Raw genomic sequence first — 15,667 nt, forward strand, 5'->3', positions numbered from 1 at the left:
TTTAAAATAAAGAGAAAGATACAAGTGCTGTAGAAGACATGAAGAGACAGATATACCTATTCATGGTTGGTAGGGAAGTAGACAGGTGCAGCCCCTCTGGAGGGCACAAGAGGATAAGTATAGGATTACCGCATGATCCTGCAACCCCGTTATTAGGTATATACTGGGAAGAACTGAAAGCAGGGAAATGAATGGACATTTGCACACTGGTTTTTATGGTGCTATCAGTCACAGTTTGCAATGGATGGAGGTGGCCTAATAAACTGACTGATAGCCTACTGATAAAAAGAAGGGCAAACTGTGGTGTACACATACAATGGAATACTGGACGGATGCAAGAAAGAATGCAGTTGTGAGGCAAGTAACCAGGTGAATGAACCTTGAGGACACTATGTTGAGTGAAATAAGCCAGAAACGAAAGGACAAATACTGTAAGGCCTCACAAATATGCACCAGCTACAATGAGCAAACTCAGAATTGAATTAAAGAGCATAGATTATAGGGAGAGAATATGGGTAGAGATTGGGCAATTGACAAAGAGTGCAGAATGTTTAACAATGCTTATTGTAAAGGTTCATACTTTGTAAGCTCTTCAGGCAGCCACATTTATTTCGGAGTTGTAATGGTTTGTGCTGGTTTGATTCTATTATGTTCCCCAGAAAAGTCATGTTTTAATCCTGATCCAATCTTGTGCTACTGGCCCTTTCTTTTAATCCTGATTTAATATTGTAGGGCTGTTACTTTGATTAGATTATCTCCACAGAGCTGTAATGTGGTCAATTGTGATTGTGACCTTTTGATTAGATGAAGATGTGACTTCACCCATACAACGTGGGGCTTGAATAGTTTACTGGAGTCCTTTAAAAGAGAAACCATTTTGTAGAGAGCTCAGAACAGAGACACAGATGTATGGGGATGCTTCAAGCCCAGCAGATGTTGCTGTGTGCCTTCCCACAACTTGTTAAGCAAGCTAGAACCCGGTGAGAGCTAAGGGAAGCCAAGAGATGAAAGTCAGCCCCAGAGAAGCAAAGTTAGGAACCCCCACAGGAAAAGAGGTTGAAAGCAAAAAAGCCCAGGAGCAAGGGACCAGTCAATGTCAGACATGGGCCTTTCCAGCTGACAGAGGTGTTCCAGACCCATTGGCTTTCATTGAATTAAGGTATATTTTCCTGAATGCCTTAGTTTAGACATTCTTATAGGCTTAGAACTGTAACCATGCAACTTATTAAATTCCCTTTATAAAAGTCGTTCCATTTCTGGTATATTGCAATCTGGTTAGCTAAACAAACTAATACACAGTTATTTCTAAATTCTGAGATGCTGAGCTCTTTGCGTAGAACTGGTAGTTCCCTCAAACTTTGGTTATCTGTGTGACACCTGAGACTCAGAGTTAGAGTTCTGCAGCTCTGACAGTCAGCATTTCTCCTTACAACAACTGTTAAAGAAGCTGAAAAAGAGATTAGACTTCAATTAAAGAAATGAATAAAACTGACTTGGTTAGGACCAAGGTAAATCGGAATACAGGGTAAAGGATGATACTGATTGAGAGATTTCAATAGAGTTGAGAGGTCATTCTGGAGATTATCCTTATGCATTATATATATATGTATCTTTTTAGTTTATAGTGCATTAGAATAGGTAGAAGGAAATACTGAAACTGTTGAACTGTAATCCAGTAGCCTTGATTCTCTAGATAACTGTATAACTGTATAGTTTTTATGGTGTGACCATGTGATTGTGAAAACCTTGTGACTGACACTCCTTTCATCCAGTGTATGGGCATATGAGTAAGAAAATAAAGACTCAATAAATAAATGAATGACTAAATAAACAAATGGGGGCGATAAGGGGTGTAGGATATATTGGGTGTTCTTTTTTATTTTTATTTTTCTGAATAATGAAAATGTTCAAAAATTGACTATGGTGACAAATGCAAAACTATATGATGATAATGTGAGCCACTGATTGTATAATCTGGAGATTACATGGTATATGACTATATCTCAATAAAACTGCATTAAAAAGAAAAAAAAGCAGTTGGTATCCACTTTGTAAAAGCAGATTTTCAGCTCAAAATTACAACTTTAGAAGACTGACTGCATTATAGGCTGATCAGAACAATGGGTGATTGAAAGCTGTTACCCTTGTCTTAGACCAAGGGTTGAGAAACTCTTGGGCCAAGTCCCACTGGTCACCTGCTTTTGTAAATAAAGCTTTATTAAAATACAGCAATAACCATCCATTTATTTACTGTCTGTGGCTGCTTTTCACTACAGTGACCCTTTCTAACTTGTTAGACAATAATTAGGATCATAGGTTTGAGGCTCACCTTAGTCTTGTTTGACAGTCTGCTTAAGGGCATAGACTGTCCTGTTGGTTCAGTTGGCCATGAGATCTAGTCCACCTGACTCTGAATTTTGGTTCCTGTATATTTCCAATCCCTTTTCCCAGAGTATGCTTGTGCTGTTACAAAGCTGCTATTTCAAACCATTTGCCTAGGCTGAGACCATCTGAAAGTATGGTGAAATCTTGTAACAGGTAACTTTGAGAAATAGTAACAGTATTGAAGGTAAAAACCCACTAAATTATCTCTAAATAACTGATCATTGTTTACCAGTGAGTCTATGAAAAAGAATGATTTTTTTTTTCTGTAACCCTTCATAGGCACAATATAAATTAGATTCTGGGGGGAGAAGGTCAATAGTAGGAACTCTTAATTTTAAAACCATTTTACAACTAGAGTTATTCAGCAAAAGAGAAGAAAAATGGGATGACATCTCCTATATCCAATCACTTATGACATTATGTCTAAGTAAGAAGTTTCAGAAAAGGTGTCGTATTATGTCACAAAAATAGGATGAAGAACAGGGACAGAAAATAGGGAAAGATCAGGGTAAAACTTCAAGAATGTCCTCCTCAAAAGAAAGATTCTTACTCCAATGGAGATTTATGTCTTATGCATTTGAATGTCACTCTGCATCCCCACTTTCTTCTGTGGGGGAAGAAGGGGGAGGTAAGACCTCCTAGCCCCAGTCTGAATCATCATCAGGTTCTTCTTCTCCCAGCCAAAGATGTAATGATCTCCCCAAACCAAGGCAGGAAAATTTCCACTCAAACAGGTCTCTATTGGATTAGATGACCATGGGCATTTGAGAGGATTCATTTTTGTGCATACCCCTTTTTCTGCTTCAGACTGGTGTAACGGGAAAAATAATATTCCCTCATACGGAGATGTATGGCTTCGTATTTACTTGGAAAACTTTTTTTTTCCATTCAGTGTTTTAACAATTACATTACATTAGATAGTATTGTGCTGTCCATTTTTGAGTTTTTGTATCTAGTTCTGTTGCACAGTCTGTAACCCTTCAGCTCCAATTACCCATTGTCTTACCCTGTTTCTAACTCTTGATGGTCTCTGTTACCAATGACATATTCCAAGTTTATTCTCGAATGTCGGTTCACATCAGTGGGACCATACAGTATTTGTCCTTTAGTTTTTGGCTGGACTCACTCAGCATAATGTTCTCTAGGTCCATCCATGTTATTACATGCTTCATAAGTTTATTCTGTCTTAAAGCTGCATAATATTCCATTGTATGTATATACCACAGTTTCTTTAGCCACTCATCTGTTGATGGACATTTTGGCTGTTTCCATCTCTTTGCAATTGTAAATAATGGTGCTATAAACATTGGTGTGCAAATGTCCGTTTGTGTCTTTGCCCTTAAGTCCTTTGAGTAGATACCTAGCAATGGTATTGCTGGGTCGTATGGCAATTCTATATTCAGTTTTTTGAGGAAGCACCAAACTGCCTTCCACAGTGGTTGCACCATTTGACATTCCCACCAACAGTGGATAAGTGTGCCTCTTTCTCCACATCCTCTCCAGCACCTGTCATTTTCTGTTTTGTTGATAATGGCCATTCTGGTGGGTGTGAGATGATATCTCATTGTGGTTTTGATTTGCATTTCTCTAGTGGCCAGGGACATTGAGCATCTCTTCATGTGCCTTTTGGCCATTTGTATTTCCTCTTCTGAGAGGTGTCTGTTCAAGTCTTTTTCCCATTTTGTAATTGGGTTGGCTGTCTTTTTGTTGTTGAGTTGAACAATCTCTTTATAAATTCTGCATACAAGACCTTTATCCGATATGTCGTTTCCAAATATTGTCTCCCATTGTGTAGGCTGTCTTTCTACTTTCTTGATGAAGTTCTTTGATGCACAAAAGTGTTTAATTTTGAGGAGCTCCCATTTATTTATTTCTTTCTTCAGTGCTCTTGCTTTAGGTTTAAGGTCCATAAAACCACCTCCAATTGTAAGTTTCGTAAGGTATCTCCCTACATTTTCCTCTAACTGTTTTATGGTCTTAGACCTAATGTTTAGATCTTTGATCCATTTTGAGTTAACTTTTGTATAGGGTGTGAGATATGGGTCTTCTTTCATTCTTTTGCATATGGATATCCAGTTCTCTAGGCACCATTTATTGAAGAGACTGTTATGTCCCAGGTGACTTGGCTTGACTGCCTTATCAAAGATCAAATGTCCATAGATGAGAGGGTCTATATCTGAGCACTCTGCTCAATTCAATAGGTCGATATATCTATCTTTATGCCAAATACCATGCTGTTTTGACCACTGTGGCTTCATAATATGCCTTAAAGTCCGGCAGCATGAGACCTCCAGCTTCGTTTTTTTCCCTCAAGATACTTTTAGCAATTTGGGGCACCCTGCCCTTCCAGATAAATTTGCTTATTGGTTTTTCTATTTCCGAAAAATAAGTTGTTGGGATTTTGATTGGTATTGCACTGAATCTGTAAATCAATTTAGGTAGGACTGACATCTTAACTATATTTAGTCTTCCAATCCATGAACATGGTATGCCCTTTCATCTATTTAGGTCTTCTGTGATTTCTTTTAACAGTTTTTTGTAGTTTTCTTTGTATAGGTTTTTTGTCTCTTTAGTTAAATTTATTCCTAGGTATTTTATTCTTTTAGTTGCAATTGTAAATGGGATTCGTTTCTTGATTTCCCCCTCAGCTTGTTCATTGCTAGTGTATAGAAATACTACAGATTTTTGAATGTTGATCTTGTAACCTGCTACTTTGCTGTACTCATTTATTAGCTCTAGTAGTTTTGTTGTGGATTTTTCCGGGTTTTCGATGTATAGTATCATATCATCTGCAAACAGTGATAGTTTTACTTCTTCCTTTCCAATTTTGATGCCTTGTATTTCTTTTTCTTGTCTAATTGCTCTGGCTAGAACCTCCAACACAATGTTGAATAATAGTGGTGATAATGGGCATCCTTGTCTTGTTCCTGATCTTAGGGGGAAAGTTTTCAATTTTTCCCCATTGAGGATGATATTAGCTGTGGGTTTTTCATATATTCCCTCTATCATTTTAAGGAAGTTCCCTTGTATTCCTATCTTTTGAAGTGTTTTCAACAGGAAAGGATGTTGAATCTTGTCAAATGCCTTCTCTGCATCAATTGAGATGATCATGTGATATTTCTGCTTTGATTTGTTGATATGGTGTATTACATTAATTGATTTTCTTATGTTGAACCATCCTTGCATACCTGGGATGAATCCTACTTGGTCATGATGTATAATTCTTTTAATGTGTTGTTGGATTCAATTTGCTAGAATTTTGTTGAGGATTTTTGCATCTATATTCATTAGAGAGATTGGCCTGTAGTTTTCTTTTTTTGTAATATCTTTGCCTGGTTTTGGTATGAGGGTGATGTTGGCTTCATAGAATGAATTAGGTAGCTTTCCCTCCGCTTCGATTTTTTTGAAGAGTTTGAGCAGAGTTGGTACTAATTCTTTCTGGAATTTTTGGTAGAATTCACATGTGAAGCCGTCCGGTCCTGGACTTTTCTTTTTGGGAAGCTTTTGAATGACTGATTCAATTTCTTTACTTGTGATTGGTTTGTTGAGGTCATCTATTTCTTCTTGAGTCAAAGTTGGTTGTTCATGCCTTTCTAGGAACCCGTCCATTTCATCTAAATTGATGTATTTATTAGCGTAAAGTTGTTCATAGTATCCTGTTATTACCTCCTTTATTTCTGTGAGGTCAGTGGTTATGTCTCCTCTTCCATTTCTGATTTTATTTATTTGCATCCTCTCTCTTCTTCTTTTTGTCAATCTTGCTAAGGGCCCATCAATCTTATTGATTTTCTCATAGAACCAACTTCTGGTCTTATTGATTTTCTCTATTGTTTTCATGTTTTCAATTTCATTTATTTCTGCTCTAATCTTTGTTATTTCTTTGCTTTTGCTTGCTTTGGGGTTAGTTTGCTGTTCTTTCTCCAGTTCTTCCAAGTGGACAGTAATTCCTGAATTTTTGCCTTTTCTTCTTTTCTGATATAGGCATTTAGGGCAATAAATTTCCCTCTTCGCACTGCCTTTGCTGCGTCCCATAGGTTTTGATATGTTGTGTTTTCGTTTTCATTCGCCTCGAGGTATTTACTAATTTTTCTTGCAATTTCTTCCTTGACCCACTCGTTGTTTAAGAGTGTGTTGTTGAGCCTCCACGTATTTGTGAATTTTCTGGCATTCCATCTATTATTGATTTCCAACTTCATTCCTTTATGATCCAAGAAAGTGTTGTGTATGATTTCAATCTTTTTAAATTTGTTAAGACTTGCTTTGTGACCCAGCATATGGTTTATCTTTGAGAATGATCCATGAGCACTTGAGAAAAAGGTGTATCCTGCTGTTGTGGGGTGTAATGTCCTATAAATGTCTGTTAAGTCTAGCTCATTTATTCTAATATTCAAATTCTCTATTTCTTTACTGATCCTCTGTCTAGATGTTCTGTCCATTGATGACAGTGGCGAATTGAAGTCTCCAACTATTATGGTAGATGTGTCTATTTCCCTTTTCAGTGATTTAGTGTATTCCTCATGTATTTTGGGGCATTCCGGTTCGGTGCATAAATATTTATGATTGATATGTCTTCTTGTTTAATTGTTCCTTTTATTAGTAGATAGTGTCCTTCTTTGTCTCTTTTAACTGTTTTACATTTGAAGTCTAATCTGTGGGATATTCGTATAGCTACTCCTGCTCTTTTCTGGTTGTTATTTGCGTGAAATATTTTTTCCCAACCTTTCACTCTCAACCTATGTTTATCTTTGGGTCTAAGATGTGTTTCCTGTAGACAGCATATAGAAGGATCCTGTTTTTTAATTCATTCTGCCAGTCTATGTCTTTTGATTGGGGAATTCAGTCCATTAACATTTAGTGTTATTACTGTTTGGATAATATTTTCCTCTACCGTTTTGCCTTTTGTATTATATATATCATATCTGATTTTCCTTCTTTCTACACTCTTCTCCATACCTCTCTCCTCTGTCTTTTCGTATCTGACTCTAGTGCTCCCTTTAGTATTTCTTGCAGAGCTGGTCTCTTGGTCACAAATTCTCTCAGTGACTTTTTGTCTATAAATGTTTTAATTTCTCCTTCATTTTTGAAGGACAATTTTGCTGGATATAGGAGTCTTGGTTGGCAGTTTTTCTCTTTTAATAATTTAAATATATCATCCCACTGTCTTCTAGCTTCCATGGTTTCTGCTGAGAAATCTACACATAGTCTTATTGGGTTTCCCTTGTATGTGACAGATTGTTTTTCTCTTGCTGCTTTCAAGATCCTCTCTTTCTCTTTGACCTCTGACATTCTAACTAGTAAGTGTCTTGGAGAACGCCTATTTGGGTCTATTCTCTTTGGGGTGCGCTGCACTTCTTGGATCTGTAATTTTAGGTCTTTCATAAGAGTTGGGAAATTTTCAGTGATAATTTCTTCCATTAGTTTTTCTCCTCCTTTTCCCTTCTCTTCTCCTTCTGGGACACCCACAACACGTATATTTGTGCGCTTCATATTGTCATTCAGTTCCCTGATCCCCTGCTCAAGTTTTTCCATTCTTTTCCCTATAGTTTCTGTTTCTTTTTGGAATTCAGATGTTCCATCCTCCAGTTCACTAATTATAGCTTCTGTCTCTTTAGATCTACCATTGTAGGTATCCATTGTTTTTTCCATTTTTTCTTCGTTGTCCTTCACTCCCATAAGTTCTGTGATTTGTTTTTTTCAGATTTTCTATTTCTTCTTTTTGTTCAGCCCATGTCTTCTTCATGTCCTCCCTCAATTTATTGATTTGGTTTTTGAAGAGTTTTTCCATTTCTGTTCGTATATTCAGCATTAGTTGTCTCAGCTCCTGTATCTCATTTGAACTATTGGTTTGTTCCTTTGACTGGGCCATATCTTCAATTTTCCGAGTGTCATCCATTATTTTCTGCTGGTGTCTGGGCATTTGATCAGATTTCCCTGGGTGTGGGACCCAGCTGGTTGAAAGCTTTTTCTGTGAAATCTCTGGGCTCTGTTTTTCTTTTCCTGCCCAGTAGGTGGCGCTCGTGGCGCTCGTCTGTCTGCACAGCAGTCGGCCCGGGAAACCGCGCGTGGAGGCGGGGGTCGCTGGCCGCTGCGGCTTGGGAGAGTGCCGGTCCTAATTGCCCAGCTGGCCCGAAACGCCAAGCATGACGGGAGGGCCCCGCTATCCAACGTTCCCAGTCAGAGCAGGGAGCCACGTGCGTGGAGGGGACCCCAGTCACCAGCCGCCCCGGCCGGGAAAACGCGCGCCCCTCGGGTATCTCACCACAGCAGATTCTCCCTGCCCGTTCAGCTGTTCCAGAATGGGGTACGCTGTCTTTTTGGTCTCTGTCGTGACTCCGGGAGCTGTTTCATATTGTTTCTGTTTCTTTAGTTGCTTTTCTGGAGGAGGAACTAAGACCCGCGCGTCTTACTAAGCCGCCATCTTCTCCGGAAGTCCTAATGTTTATTAATGAATGGTCCTGGGTCAGCCCAGAACAAACCCACCCCAAGTCCAAAGTAATCTTGATAACAGACTTGATAACCAAAATGGCCCCACTGGACACACGCAGTAGCTTAGACTTTACCGTGCAATTCACCTATATCTCATTCTGCCATTTTCTTACACATGTTCTGTGACTAAACATGTAATGATTCTGTGCAGGCTCAATAATTAGATCACCTCTAATTACACATTTAGGGCACTGTGCTCATTATCCTAAACCCTGCCCATATTTTCTCTAATAAAACTCTCAGAATTACTGCAGTTTAAGAGAGAAAGATTTTGGGCCGCTAGGCATCTGCTCTCCTACTACACACCTAGTAATAAACTCTTTCTCTCTTTGAAACCTCAGTGTCTCAGGAATTGGTTACTGAGTGTGTTGGGCAAAAGAATCCACTGCCTTTGTCTGGTAATACTACCAGGCACAACCACCACCCAGAGCACTAATATAATGAGACAAACCAGATAGAACCAGGAGGAGCAACGAAAGCAAAGAACCCAAGGATCCCCAACTAAATCTAAAACTGACCACCCACCCCTAAGGCCACAGCAATGTGTCTAATGCAAAGAAGAAAGTCACCAGTAGTGGGAATGCCTGAATTGCCCCTAGAGAGGAGAGACTCCAGCACCCTGAAAAACCATGTACCAAATGCCTCAGTTAGAAGGGAATAAAAGCCGTCAAGGATGTGAGGCCCAGAGGCACCTTCCAACTTAAACCATCATGGGGTAGGGGGATGCAACTGATTGATTTTTTTTTTTTAACATGGGCAGGCACCGGGAATCAAACCCGGGTCCTCGGGCATGGCAGGCAAGCACTCTTACCTGCTGAGCCACCGTGGCCCGCCCTGATTGATATTCTTGGAGAGACTGGTACCTCTGATTTTCAGACCTTATCTGGTATAGGAACAGTTTCTGAAAAATAAACTTAGTGAATGGAACATAAAAGAGTCCCAGACAGAGCTCTGGTATTCTCCAGGGTTTGCAGGGACACTGATGGTTGAGGCTTGGCATACTGTGGCAATTTTTCAATATCTAACTAAGAATAACCTCCAGAATAGTCTCTTGACTCTATTTGAAATCTCTTAGCCATTGAAACTTTATTTTGTTACATTTCTTTTCCCCCCTTTTGGTAAAGAGGGCATTTTCAATTTCACAATGCCAATGCCAAGGCCAGGGCCGGGTCCCATTGGTACATCTCTTTCTCTGCATTTTCTCTAGCATTTGTTTCTCTCTGTTCTTTTTTTTTTTTTTTTTTTTACATGGGCAGGCACCGGGAATCGAACCCAGGTCCTCGGGCATGGCAGGCAAGCACTCTTACCTGCTGAGCCACCATGGCCCGCCCTCTCTCTGTTCATTTTTAAGTAGTTTTATTCACACATCATACAATCCAGCCTAAATGTACAGACATGCGTTCACCACCATACTGTATCTGAAGACATTTCCTTTTCTTCCACAAAGAATCCATACCCCTTTCCCAATCCCCCTAACTTCTGAGTTTAGGCATAATGCCTTTGTTACATTCAGTGGAAGCATATAACAATGTTATTGTTGACTACAGACCCTAGCTTACATTGATTGTACTTTTTTCCATATGCCATCTATTTTCAACACCTTGCAATAATGACATTCTTTTGTTCTTCCTCATGCAAAAACATTTTTTTAATTTGTATATTTAATCACCTTCATTGTACACTCTAGGCATTTCTAAATCATTCCTTAATCTTGAGGGATATCTGGATGATAACCATTCTAACTTCTTGATGAAAAGAGGCAAATATTATGGAGTTCAGAAATGAAATTGGTTATCATTCTTGGAGAGACAAGACATTCTTGGAAAGACAAGCAATTTCATTCATAGAAACAATCCAGAGACTTTAAGTCTCTGAAAAATAACTTAATAAATTGAAAGTAAGAGGTTTAAATAAAAAAGGAGTAGAAGAGGTGATTTATATCTGTTATATGGGGAAAATAGTTTTTTATAGATTTAAACAGAACCTGGGGAGTTCCTTAAGGTTTTCAGGAATAGTGTTGGCAATATATGGCTGAAACCTGCTTAAGAGTAATCTCCAGAATGCTCTCCCAACTCTATTTGAAATCTCTTAGCCACTGAAACTTGACTTATTTTCATTCTTTAGATCATAAATGAATTTCCAATCTCACAGTATCAGAAGTTACCCCTGGAAGTCATATCTCAATACATCAGGGAAATTTACCCCTGAATGTCAGGTCTCACATTGGGGGAAGGTAGTGAGTTTATTTGCAGAGTTTGTCATAGAGAGAACACATTTCAGCAACATAGAGACTTTCAGGGGGTGACTCTTAGACATTATGTCATTTCAGAAATAAGTTTTCATTTTATTAGACAGGTCTCATGCATTTTGGAGTAAATTGGGAAATCCAATTGTTGAGAGAGCAGTAGAAATTCCTGAGGTGGGGAAGTTTAATAGTTCCACACTTTCTTTCCTCAGTTCCTCAAAGGGCCTAGCAAACACTTTTTCATTTTATGGCCAAAACACTATAGAAAAGTTAAATTTTGGGCAAAATAAATATCTCTTTCTTTGGTCTCATACAGAAGTTAAAGTTTCAAAATACAGACAATATCATCTTTTACCCTGTATTCTGATTCGCCCTAGTCCTAACCAGATGAGCTTCAGAAGTCTGATTTCTTTTCAGTTTCTTTAACTGTTGCTTTATGAAATAATGCTGACTTTCAGAATCGATGAACTCTAACTCTGAGTTTCAGGTGTCACACAGATATCCAAAGTTCCAGGCAACCACCAGGTTATACACAAAGAGAAAAACACCTCAGAGTTGAGAAATAATAGTTAAAGCTTGGGAATAAATGTGACTGTAATAAGAGCCTACAATTTAGGCCCTGATTTTCTTAAAAGCCATTTTCTAAATGAAGCTATTTCCAGAAATAAAGACATCTAACAACTGACTTACTTATATTAGGACCATCAACCACAAACCATAGCAGAAATTTTGTCCTGTCTCACCTTTACACATTTACAGGGTTATGATAATTAACAGGTAGAACATAATTTGAATACTTGCCTTGCTTCTCTTCTTTGTTGTTGTTGTGGTTTTTTTGCTTATTTATTGGTATTAAATACACTTATGCATATACGTGTTTTGAACACTATGATAAATAGACGTTTTATCACTGTCATTAAAGTGGTAAGTTTCTAGTGTGGGTGTTTCTAAAACTCTTGTCACATAACCTTATGTCATACATATGTAAAAGTACTAGGAAATTAAGGTTGCAAACCTTAATAAACTTCAATAAAAATAGTATTTTTATTCAAAGTCAGAAGTCTGCTAAGTTCTAGTTTCTATCTATGAGTTATTTACAGGGTTAGCTCTGTTTTAATAATTGGTTTAATAACTCCTTTGTTAGGAATATTATTAAGTTACATCTTAAAGTCAGTTATTTCATTATAGCTGACTCTCTTAACAAAGATAGCAGTAGAGAGAAAAGATTGGATCTAAGAATTCCTCTAGAAGGTATAAACAAATATTGAGAACTTGAGACAATGCCTGAATAGAGTACTACTGTATCATATGGTTAGGTACAAAGTGACAAAAACTGCAAATTCAAGAACTTGGTAAACCATGTTACTTTCAAATTTTTGCCCATCTGAAAAGCTTAAGATATTTTAAAACTTCCAAAAGCTTAGTCTCTAGTATTCATTTATTCAAGAAATACTGAATAGAAACTATTTGCCCTTGGGCTCCAAGATCAGTCTGGTATAGAATCAGCGAGTTACGCAGTATATACACCAAGTATTTTAATTCTCTGCAGTCCACATGTTCCATAAATACATGCATGAGAAAGTTGGTTTGACTCTTGATTCCAACTTTCTCATACCCCAAAATAGAGAATTAAGTATTAAGAAAGCTAAACTGAAACTTCTAAAACCTTACCAAAATGACTTTTAATCATATGTGCTATCAATAAACAGTGACAATTCATGGCACTTTTATAATTTGTCTAGACAAGGAAGGTTTATGAAATCAGTATATGTCATTTTGAGAAGGGTCTTCTATCAGAAATAATTTACCAAATTCAAGACAGTCCTTTTAGCAAAATCCAATACTATTTCCTCAGTACTTTTATAAAAGAAATTTTCTTTACTTGTATCCATTTCCCAGGGCTTATGAACCCATTCATATTCTTCATATTTAGAATCTTAAGATTCCTTTCTGAAGAAATATTAATTGTAAGGTAAAACATGGTCCAAGTTCCTGAATTCCTACCTTCTTTTCACTCTTGAATATGTACTTATGAAATCTGAAGAAGATATACTCCCACTTATTGTGGAATATGGCAACCTGCCTTCCGCTAAACTGAGGATTATGTAGAAATAGAGATGCAAACATATGTCCTATGGGATGGCCCAGCTGTGCTGTAAAATTATTTAGAATTATTTCAGGAATTGCTCTGTGGAATCCTTGCCTCTTCTCAATGTCTTTACTCAGACGAACACTACTCATTTGTGTGTGTGTGTGTGTGTGTGTGTGTGTGTGTGTGTGTGTGTGAGCCACTGGACCATGTGGCAAGTGACTCAAAATAAATCTATTTGGTGTTTTACAATCTTCATTAATAATGATCAGATTAGTGAAGTCTCTAGAGATGCACTGTGGAATAATTTTTTTCAGAGCCAGTCCCCTTCTGTAATAAACATGTGAGTTTGGTATAACTGTAGAGAGCTGTTCATTGAGTCATACTGTTCTTCCATGAGGTCAGTCTGATGTTGTACTGAGAATCTTGGGAGAAGTTTTTCTGTTGAAGTAAGAAACATATTCATCTGTAGCTTCATCATAAGCAACCTCTTTGTCATTAGGGTCTACTACAGTTTCATCATGCACTCACTGGTTGTCAATGGTCTGTATAGGTTTTGGTGACGCCTTATCACCAAGAGCCTCTCTGTCCTTTTTAAGTATTTTCTTAGCTGCCAACTTCACCTTCCATTGCTGATGTTTCTACCGTGTAATATTAAATGTCACCACTGCTTATTCTTAACCTCTAAAATGTTGAAGCTTGGGGGAAAGGAAGCCATTTTCAGGGGAGAACCTCACTTTCTGCCACCCTATCCTCATGTAGTCTCATGAGGTTCTTTGGAAGTGGCTTTCCATTTCAGGCCTTTCTTTCCACAGCCTCTGCTCTTATTCTCCGCCTTTGTCATGGTGTTCACTCCTTTGCTCTTGCTTCTCTTTTAAGGTTTCTTTTGTTGAAGATGAAGTTCTGACTTATAGGTGACAACAGGTACTTTTTAAGAGACACCTTAGAGCAAAGCAGTGTAACTGGCAAGGAAACATGGTCATTTCCATGATCTGAAACATTTTTCTAAGAACATCATGCAGCTCAGTATCAGGATATAACATGGGCAGTGAGAAAACTGTCAAGTCTTTAGGAATTTTATACAATCTTTATATATATAAATAACATTTCACCCATATAAATTTAACCAACAGAAGGTTAGAAGATCCTCTTTAATTTTGACAACATTTTCTAAATACTTCTCATGTAATATATTCAACTATTTTTAGCATCTTTGCTTTTACAAGGTGGGATAACAAATTCTTTGCAACATTTTGAAATAAAAGACATATTTAGGGTTCAATTTTGGGAGGTCAAAATGTCAAAAGTTGTCAGGTTTGAGCACTATGTTAAACAGGAAAACAGGTTACTGTGAAACAATATTTGCTCCTTATTTAACCAAAGTGACGATAAAAAGTAAAATAGGAGTTAATATGATTGCTAAGGAAAAGATTTAGTTCCTTTAAAAGTGAGAAGACTTGTCTTCTAAAATAAAGGATGATAAAGACAGCATAAACATAAAGGATATTCTGATATACCAAGGAATCTTTGTCTTGTAGACAGAATACTCAGATGGTCAAGAAAAACTTTTTATAACCTTTCATTAAGAGCAAACCAACAATATGCATTAACAAAGAGAAAACTAAATCCCAATTTTGTATGAATACGGTCTGACACAAAAAGCTCTTACAAAATATTATAAACAAGCCTATAAAATTTTGGTCAGCATTGACCACTACAAACAGAATTCACTTTTACAACCCTTCTACAACTTCCATATCCATTCAGGTCTTGTCTTACACATTAAAACTAGTCATTTTACTTTAGGACACAACTACACTTTCTTAGACAAGCTCATCAAATTTTAGCAGCATTGACTACAAAAACAAAACTTATTTCCACAAACTTTCACAAATCTCCATATTCACCCAGGCTTTGTCCTACATATTCTCAAGGTAAAAACTACACACCTTTTTTTAAGCACATTCTGCATAATTTTACACACCTGTACCTTAAGTTTCCAAAAAGATCTGATACTGTCTTTAAACATCATACAAAACATACTCTTAAAACAGTTTGTCAAAGATGAAGGTAACATGTTCCAGTAGCCATGTTTCTTGATGATGATTGAACAATGATATAGCTTTCACAATGAGACTCTGTAAATGTGAAAACCTTATGTCTGATGCTCCTTTTAGCTACTATATCAACAGAAGAGTAGAACATATGGAATAAAAATAAATAATAGGGGGAACAAATGTTAAAATAAATTCAGTTTGAAATAGTGGTAAATGAAAGCGAGGGGTAAGGGGTATGGTATGTATAGTCTTTTCTCTATTATCATTTTATTTCTTTTTCTGTTGTCTTTTTATTTCTTTTTCTAAATTGATGCAAATGTACTAAGAAATGATGAATAGGCAACTACGTGATGATATTAAGAATTACTGATTGTATATGTAGAATGGAATGATATCTAAATGTTT

The 15,667-nt window shown here is 37.3% G+C and overlaps 1 protein-coding gene, 1 long non-coding RNA gene and 1 pseudogene across 7 annotated transcripts in view; 1 reads left to right on the forward strand and 2 right to left on the reverse strand.

The window, feature by feature from the left end:
* The window catches only part of AMN1 (antagonist of mitotic exit network 1 homolog), a 130,289-nt gene that overhangs the window by 105,391 nt on the left and 9,231 nt on the right, over positions 1–15,667 (reverse strand). The window lies entirely within an intron of this gene.
* The window catches only part of LOC143691657 (uncharacterized), a 186,390-nt gene that overhangs the window by 65,925 nt on the left and 104,798 nt on the right, over positions 1–15,667 (forward strand). The window lies entirely within an intron of this gene.
* Positions 9,423–15,486, reverse strand: LOC143691651 (ribosome production factor 1 pseudogene; annotated as a pseudogene).

This window comes from Tamandua tetradactyla, chromosome 7 (genome assembly GCF_023851605.1).
Source record: "Tamandua tetradactyla isolate mTamTet1 chromosome 7, mTamTet1.pri, whole genome shotgun sequence".
Lineage (NCBI taxonomy): Eukaryota > Metazoa > Chordata > Mammalia > Pilosa > Myrmecophagidae > Tamandua > Tamandua tetradactyla.